Raw genomic sequence first — 9910 nt, 5'->3', positions numbered from 1 at the left:
ATTTCAGCTCAAGTCATGATTTCATGGTTCCTGAGATTGAACCCCACATAAGGCTCTGTGCTGGAAGTGCGGAGCCTGCTTGGGATTCTCGCTCTGCCTCTCTCATGCGCTTGTACTCTCTCTCTCTTTCCAAAGAAATTAAAAAATTTTAAAAACGGAGAAAATATAAACATTAACTTAATATGAGAGAAAAGACTTGCAGAAACAGTGTTAGGCCCTCTGGGTAGCACTCTAAAAGTGTATGTTCCTTGCTAAGTCTAGTTGGAGGATGGGAGAACAGAGGGAAAACTTGGGGGAGTTTTGTTTGTTTTTCCAATAGCTTTCATTCTCTGTTCTGTCTCTAACCTCTACATTGTCTGGCACATAATAAGTCCGCAATAAATCTTTTTAATGAGAAAGATAAGGCATAAAAGTAAGTGCTAAGTCAGTGGTATAAAGAAGCTTAGAAGAAGAAATGAGGTAAATAAAACAGATTTTATGGACGAGGCAGTACTTAAGAAATGCCTTGATTGGTGAGTAGCATCTTTGAGCAGAAATGAGGGAGGAGCAAGGACATTCTCCTTAACACAATCAGCATGATTCCCCTCTTTATGATTTCATGCTTAAGATGAATAGATTTTTTTTTTTTTTAATCATTTTGAGTTTCAGATGAGTGGAATTTCCAAGAGACAGCCTCATGACATTCTCTGCAAGGCTGACGATGAGCCTTAAATGGCCAAATTCAAGTTCTGTAAAAATCTATCTTTATAAGTGACCCTATCATCAAAAACATTATGAGAAGAGAAAGGAAGAGAAAGGAGTGAAATTGAGTGACTGACTTTATCCAACAATGAAATGGTGAGTTGCCCATCACTGTCCCTTAGCTGGAGAGACTGAAGGCAAGGAAAGTAGAGGAGTTTTATAGGGCAAGATTCCCCCCAATTTCTTTTTTTTTTTTAATTTTTTTTAATGTTTTATTTATTTCTAGGAAAGAGAGAGAGAGAGAGAGCGAGCGAGCATGAGCAGGGGAGGGTCAGAGAGAGAGGGAGTCACAGACCAAAACAGGATCCAGGCTCCGAGCCTGCAGTCAGCAAAGAGCCCGAGGCGGGGCTCGAACCCACGAACAGTGAGATCATGACCTAAGTGAAATTCGGACGCTCAACCGACTAAGCCACCCAGGTGCCGATTCCCCCCAATTTCTAAGGGTAATATCTACTCATTCAGGCTTGGAAGCTGAACAGGCTGGGAATGTTTGCTAGAGTACTATATTCCCAAGACTGTATGAAATGACTGGCTCAGGGATGACTGAAATATTGTTCATTCGTTCATATTTCTCAAATAATAATTGCTTTACTTTTGTTTAAGAGAAAAAAAAATCCTTATTACCTCCCAAGCAAAGCTTCCTTTAAAAGGAAATCAAAATTTTTCTTCTTGAATTCCTGTTTATACTCTTGAGGAGGAGACCAACTGATAATTTGTTAGTTTTTCTCCCTCTTTTTAAAGTCTGAGACAAAAGAGAAAAACAAATTAAATATATCACACACCTAGATTAAAAGAAATGTTAAGATACCCAATTTTACTTTTCCCTTATTTCTCAGAACTTTTCATTTTCTTTTTAATAACATTTTGCTTGAGTTCACATATCCTAAATTAATTCTTTAAAAGTATACAATTAAGTGGGTTTTACTATATCTGCAGAGTTGTGCAGCCAACAGCACAATCAGTTTTAGAACATTTCCTCACCCTCAGAAAGCCTCATTCCTATTAGTAGTCATTCTCATTGTTCTTATGCTTTAAGTTCTTTAGACACAACTGCCCTTAATTCTTTGAATGTATTTGTAATTGCTGACTTAAAGTCTTATAGTAAAGCCACCATATGCATGTCCGCAAAGACAGGTTTTTTTTTTTTTTTTTTTTTACTGTTTTACTTTCAAGCCTACTTTCCTTTGCATGTCTTATAATTTGAGGTTGAAAACTGGACATTTTGGGTAGTATCTTGTGGCAACTCTGGAAATGAGATTTCCTTCATCCCTGGCTTATTGTTGCTGTTCACTGGTGTTCCCACTGCTTGTTTAGTGATTTTCCTGAAAATGTACTTTTCTTGTCATGTTTGTCTAGGAAAGTCTGATCAGGTAGCTTAATGGGCATCTAATGATTAGGCAGAGATTTCCTTAAATGACTAGTTTCAATAAAATGTATTATTAAAATTAGTAGGCCTGTTTTTATTTTTCATGTGTCTTCTGAAATATAATTATATCATGGGGCTTGCATTTATAGCTCATGTTGTATTTCTTCTGGACAGGACTAGTCCACAGAATAGAAAGATAGGATACCTAATGTGAACAAAAGTTCATTCTGTTGAAGTGAGAACACATCATGTCCATGGTCTTGAAGAATCTGAGATACCTGGTCCATCAGTGGATACTGGCTTCCCCCTGGGACTTCCCCCTGGGAACAGGGCTTCATTTTTGTGAGGTCCATGAAGAGAAAGGCCAGGGTGGGAGGGTGGAGATACAGAGCCTTCAGGATAAACCTTCGCTGGATGGTGAGCAGAATGAAGGCTTCATTGGCCTCTTCATTTCCTATATAGGCAACCCCACCCTGGACCCTCAGAGTTCTCATGCTAAATGACTCCTGGCTCTCTCAGTCCCCACCTAGAGCAACTCTCCTCTACAGTTTCCCTGTCCTGTGACCCAGTATGATAGGGAAAGATAGGGTTAAACAGGTAGAGAGGAAAAGGTTAGGACTTGAGGTCCTTGAATGTAGAAAAAACACATATTTTAAAACAGTGCTGGGAACACCTGACCATGAGAAAAACTCCCTCAGACTTAAAGTTTTTCTTAAGAATGTAACAAACACTACCTACTCCCCCTCTCCATGTTTCCCACAGAAATGAACAACTGAGCACCTACAGCTACCAGCCCAACAAAGGGAAAGAAAGTTGGGGGTGGGGGAATGGACCAAAACGCTATAAAATAAAGTCCCTTGCCCATAGTTGGGGGCATTCACTTTCAAATGGCCCCTCTCTGTAAAGAGAGCTTTCATACTATTCTTACTTTCTCATCTTACATTCTAATAAATTGTTGCCTACTGCTCATTTTGTGTCCACCTATTCATTTTTCTAAGTGGGGAGACAATAAATCCCAAGGAATTGAGGTAAAAAGAATCCTGGAACAGGAGGGGCTCTCTCTATAACAATGTGCCAAGCTCTTGAGGACTTACTTAGAGCTTAAAGCTCTAAGTTCAGGGGCGCCTGGGTGGCTTAGTCGGGTAAGCGTCCGACGTTCGCTCTGGTCATGATCTCACGGTTCATGGGTTCGAGCCCCGCGTCAGGCTCTGTGCTGACTGCCAGCTCAGAGCCTGGAGCCTGTTTCAGAGTCTGTGTCTCCCTCTCTCTCTGACCGTCCCCTGCTCACACTGTCTCTCTCTCTCTCTCTCTCCTAGAAATAAATAAAAATATTTAAAAAAAAAAGCTCTAAACTCATTTTTCTTTCTAGGAAATAGACTACATTTTTTAAAAGGTCATGTCCCTTGGGGTGCCTCAGTCCCTTGAGTGTCTGACTTAAGCTCAGGTCATGATCTCACGGTTGGTGGCTTTGAACCCCACAATGAGCTCTGTGCTGACAGCTCAGAGCCTGGACCCTGGGATTCTGTCTCCCTCTCTCTCTGCCCCTGTCCCCTCCGTCTGTCTCTAACATAAACATTAAAAAAGTTTTTTTAAAGGTCATGCTCCTTAATCGTGCTCAAAAATATAATTGCACCTGGTGGTATATATATGGCTTCTTGTAGCAGACTGCTAGCTGATCAGGGGCATCCTGAGAGATACGCAAAGATGAAGGGTATCCTTCTCTGGAAATTTTTGCTACAGTGAAAACCAGAAAGTGGCTAGAAAGTGAGTCCGGGAGGCAGTCATGGGGCGGAGCTGGAACTAGTCCTTAAAACTAGAAACTTCCTTTAAGTGTAGATGCTTTGTGCAGGGGGTACTTATTTTGGGCAGGAGCGTGGCTCCAATAACAATTCAGACACGATGCGTGTGAAAATAAAGGAAACCTTTAAAATGAAGCGAGGAAGCCCTGAAGGAGGAGCTCTCACGCACGTCCCACACGGCCCACCGAAGCAGCAGGAAGATGGAAGATAATCCTTTCAACAGCGGGAGGCACTTTTCACACAGGAGGGTTTTTGTTTATTTTTTATCTCCTGCCTTTAAGAAAAGGAAAGGAGATCTCAACCTGCCCCAGCTGCCTGCAACTGAGAAATTTGTCCAGTCTCAAACTCTTGCTCTTCTCCAAGGAATTTTGTTCAGAATAACCCTCCCCAATGTCCTCCTAAGACCTAATAAAAGCTGATCTTTTCTAATAAACTATTTGTAAAAAAAAAAATAAAAATTTTTAATGAAATAAAAAAAAAAGCTGACCTTCTNGCACAGGCGGCAGCCACGCCAGAAGCAGGGCGGTTGGCCCAGCCGTCCTCGCGCGCGCGGTGCTAACCGAGCCGGGCGCTATGCTGCGCGTAGGCAGGTACCTCCCGCGCCGTGGGGCCGGCGCCGCATAGGGAGCCAACTCCAGGCTGCAGGACCCGAGGGCGGGGCGCCTTCTCCGACTGGGTCTGGCCTGGGGCCTTTACCCTGACCCTGCTCGGCCCTGTGATGGCTATTGGGGCACCTCCTTCTTCGGCCCTGCCTAGAAATCCTGGGCTGGAGAGTGGCCCCTCCTCGAAGTGGGCAAGTGAAACTCTGAGCAGCGCTGGTCTGGAATGCTAACTCAGGATACCTGGAGTCTGCCTATCGTATTCCAGGGTCCCTTTTTTGAGACCTCTCTTCCGACTTTTGGGTGCCCATTGCCCTTCTTACTCATTCTAATAGTCACACATACCTCATCTCCAGTTCTTCCCTTCTTCCCCAGAATGGTGGCGATGCTGTTTAAACCTCGCCCCAGAAGTGTTGAGGTTTTAACAGCATTAGGCTCAGGTCCCGGTACCTCCGATAATTAGCAGTCGCACAGACCAGGCGGGGATGATGACAGTAAATTCACCTGTTCAGCACATAGTGAACACTTAGGTCAGGCAAGAATGGTTCTGCAAACAAAACAAAAATCATTCCTCACTGAATTTCTGTTCGAGAGATGAGTACAGTATTAGCAATAGTATGTTAGGTAGTGCTAAATACTAAGAAAAAAAAACAAAACAAAAACCAAGTAGCGATGGCCTGAGAGATGACTTCCAGATAAGACCCTGAGTAAGGATGAGCTTCACAACGAGGATGCTTGCTGTTTCTTCATAAATGAGCGTCTGCTGTGGGGTGACACTATGCCTTGCCTTGCTTTGCCTTTCTTCCTTCCCTCCTTTTCTCTTTCCCTCCCTCCCTCCTGCCCTTCTTTTTTTGGTGTTAAGGTAGCATCATTTATTTTTGACATTTTCAAATGCAGTCTTTGATTATAATCCTCACAACCACCCTGATGAGGACTGCTATAAACAATCCCACTGCCCAACTGTTTCTCTAACAAAGGAATCTGAGGTTCAGATTTACTGGGAGTCTCTGACGTAACCAGAATTCAGGAGATCAAAACACCACATTAAGACATGCCACTTTCTTATCAATTCTTACAGTAAGTTGTATATTTTTGGTGTTTTTTAATGTTTCTTTATTTTTGAGAGAGAGAGCATGAGTGGGGAAGATGCAAAGAAAGAAGGAGACAATCCCAAGCAGGCTCCACACTGTCAGCGCAGAGCCTGAGAGCCCAGCTCAAACTCTAGAACCCGGAGATCATGATCTGAGACTAAACCAAAAGTAGGGGCTTAATGGACTGAGCCACCCAGGTGCCCCTGTATATTTTTGGATCTTCTACATATATAACCATCAAAATCAAGATAAATAAGAGCTTGCTGCTGCTTTTCTCATCTTTAGGCCTTTTATTCCTCTTATGGTTATAGAACCTATGATGTTGATGAGAAGTGCTGATGGTTGGCATCTTTGGCTTGGTCTGGATCTCAAAGGTAAAACCTGTAGCATTAAGGATAATATCTGCAGTTTTAGGTTCTTGTTTATATATATACATATATAGATACAGATCTTTAAAAAAAGAATGCTTTCTTTTAAAAACAGGGACTTTAAAATGTTTTCAACATTTGAGATGATCATGTATGTGATTTTACTCTTTTTAACTATTAATGTGATGTACAGAAATTGACTTTTCTTTTTAAAATCTTTTACATTTTGGAATAGAGACATTCAGAAAAGTGCACACAATATAAATATACACTGTGTATACTGTAGTGTGTATACAGTAAAATGTATAATGTATATTGTATATAGTATATAATGTACATGGTTAATAAATAGAAACAATGTTGTAAAACCACCCAAGTGAAGAAACTTGTTACCTTAAGCCTCTCTGAGAGATACCCCTGAATGTGGATCCCTCCTAGAAGCAGTACTCTGACTTAAATGTTAAATCACTTCACATGACTTTAGAATTTGCCCAACTATGTGTGCATTTATAAACAATAAAGTTTAGTGTTTGGCTGTTTTTGTTCTTTTGCTGTTTTGAGTTAGATTTTTCTTTTCTCATTACAACTTTCCTGTATTTGAAGCTATTTCCTATTTCTCTTCTTTTAATGACTACCAAAGAGATTATTGCATGCATCCTTAACAGAGTCTAGCTTAAGCGATATCTTCATTCCTCCTGCGTTACCATGAACTTAGAACACTATAATGCAGCTTCCTCTACTCCCAACTTATATGGTAAATTATATAATTTCTTTCCAAAGATTTTAACTTTATTACAAAATAAAATGCACATATAGCAAAGCACACATAAAAGCACACATTATTCAACAATTCATTACAAAGTGAACACCTATAAATCCACCACCCTACATGGGCACCTGGGTGGCTCAGTGGGCTGAGTGTCTGACTTCAGCTCAGGTCATGATCTCACAGTTTGGGAGTTCAGGCCCCACCTTGGGCTCTCTGCTGTAGCCTGTCAGTGCAGAGGCCGCTTCGGATCACCAGTCCCCCTCTCTGCACCCACCTTCACTTGTGCTCTCCCCCAAATCAATAAATATTTAAAAAATTAAAAACACTGCCACTCTACCAAGAGAACACAGGCAGCAATGCAGAAGTTTCTCTTGCACTGCACTTCAATCACTAATCCCTTCCTCCTCCTCAAAGGTAAGCAATAGCCTGACATTTATGGTTATTTCTTCCTTGATTTTCTTATGGTTTTACTACAAAGCATCCAGGTTTTTATTATACAATAATAATTGTTGTATCGTTCATCACACTATGTTATTTTTTTATGTCTACCTTCTTTTGATACACATTATGTGAGTTTCATTGATATTGTTGCATAGCTGCAATTAATTCATTTTCATTTAGGTTTTTTTGTACATCTCCATCATGTTGGATAAATAAATCTATTCTGTTTATTGAACTGTTTATGGTTGAGGCTACTATGAATAATGCTACTATGAACATTCTTCTATATGTATTCTTGTGCACATATACAGACATTTTTGTGTGATATATTCATTGTCAAGCCCAGAGTCACCTGTTTTCTGTTATCTTCTAGAAGTTTTATAGTCTTATGTTGTAATTTCAGGTTTATGATTCATTTTGACATAATTTTTGTGAAAAATGTAAACTCAGAAGTATCTAGATTTTTTTTCGCATGTGGGTACTTTCAGCATCATTTGTTGAAAAGACTATTCTTTCTCCATTAAAATATCTTTATTACCTTGTCAAAGATCAGTTGTCTATATGTGGGTCTATTACCGGGCTTTCTATTCTGTATAACTGATCTGTCTAGTCTTTTGTCAGTCCCACAATGTTTTGACTACTGTAGCTGTATAGTAAGTTCTGAAGTTGGGTATTGTCAATTCCCTGACTTTGTTGTTCTTCAATATTGTGTTGGCTTTTCTGGGTCTCTTGCTTCACCATAGAAACTGGAATTAGTTTGTCAATATCCACAAAATAATTTATTGGAATTTTTACTGGGATTGCATTGACTCTATAGATCAAGTTGGGAAGAAAAGACATTTTGAGAATGTTGGCTCTTCCTCTCCGTCAACATGGAATCTCTCCATTTATTCACTTCTTTAATTTCATCAGTTTTGTACTTTTCCTCATATACATCTTATATATATTTTGTTAGATTTATACCTAAGTAGTTCATTTTGGGGGGTACTAATGTAAATGGTATTGTTCTTAATTTAAATTTCAATTGTCCATTGGCTATATGGGAAAGTGATTGACTTTTGCATATTAATCTTGTATCCTGCAAACTTGCTATAATAGTCACTTATTCCAGAAGTTTTTTTGTGTCAGTTCTTTTAGATTTTCTAAATAGACATCATGTCATCTGCTAACAAAGACAGCTTTTATTTCTTCCTTCCAAATCTATATATTTTATTGCCTTTACTTGCCTTAGATTGCATTAGCTAGGACTAATATAAATGGTATTGTGTTTTTTATTTCAAGTTTTTATTTAAATTCTGTTTAATGCTGGGACTCCTTGGTGGCTCAGTCCATTAAGCGTCTGACCTCAGCTCAGGTCATGATCTTGTGGTTCATGAGTTTGAGCCTGTGTCAGGTTCTGTGCTGACAGCTCAGAGCCTGGAGCCCGCTTCGGATTCTGTATCTCCCTCTCTCTCTGCCCCTCCCCCACTCATGCTCTGTCTCTCTCAAAAATGAGTGTTAAAAATTTTTTTAAATAAAAATTAGATTTTATATTTACCATTAGATTTCGCACAAATGGTAAAATGGGTTTCAGGTGTAGAATTTAATAATTCATCACTTACATATAACACCTAGTACTCATCACAAGTGCCCACCTTAATACCCATCACTCCTTTAGCCCATTCCCCACCCACCTCTCCATCAACCCTGTTTCTCCATACTAAGAGTCTCTTGTGGTTTACCTCCCTGTTTTTCTCTTCCCTTCTCCTACGTTCATCTGTTGTAAATTCCACATATGAGTATTTGTCTTTCTCTCATTTTATTTTGCTTAGCATAACACACTCTAGCTCTATTCAGGTCATTGCAAATGGTAAGATTTCATTCTTTTAATGGCTGAATAATATTCCATTGTGTGTTTGGACTCTCTCCATAGTTTGGCTATTGTTGATAATGCTGCTATAAACATCAGGTGCATATACACCTTTGAATCAGTATTTTTGTATCCTGTGGGTAAATACCTAGTTGTGCAATTGCTGGGTCATAGAGTACTTCTATTTTTAACTTTTTGAGGAACCGCCATTATGTTTTCCAGAGTGGCTGCACCAGTTTGCATTCCCACCAACAGTGCAAGAGAGTTCCCCTTCCCTATATCCTTGCAATATCTGTTGTTTCCTGTCTTGTTACTTTTAGCCATTCTGAGGTATTAGGTGGGATCTGATCCTGTTTTTGATTTGTATTTCCCTGATGAATGAGATTGAGCATCTTTTCATGTTTCTGTCAGTCATCTAGATATCTTCTTTGGATGCCTGTTCATGTCTTTTGTCCATTTCTTAGCTGGGTTATTAGATTTTTGGGTGTTGAGTTTGATATGTTCTTTATAGATTTTAGATACTAATCTTTTATCAGATAGATCATTTGCAAATATCTTCTCCCATTCTGTAGGCTGTCTTTTAGTTTTGTTGATTGTTTCCTTTGCTGTGCAGAAGCTTTTATTCTTGATGAAGTCCAATAGTTCATTTTTGCTTGTTTCCCTTGCTTCAGATGTGCCTAGTAAGAAGTTACTGTGGCCAAGGTCAAAGCAGTTACTGCCTGTGTTCCCCTTTAGGATTCTGATGGTTTCCTGTCTCTATTTAGGCGTTTCATCCATTTTGAATTTATTTTTGTGAATGGAGTAAGAAAGTGGTCCAGTTTCATTCTTCTGTATTGCTGATCTGTTTTCCCAACACCATTTGCTGAAGAGACTTTTTTCCATGGGAT

This window comes from Crocuta crocuta, unplaced genomic scaffold, assembly GCF_008692635.1.
Source record: "Crocuta crocuta isolate KB4526 unplaced genomic scaffold, BGI_CrCroc_1.0 scaffold4, whole genome shotgun sequence".
NCBI classification, from domain to species: Eukaryota; Metazoa; Chordata; class Mammalia; order Carnivora; family Hyaenidae; genus Crocuta; species Crocuta crocuta.
This window is presented reverse-complemented; position numbering follows the sequence as displayed.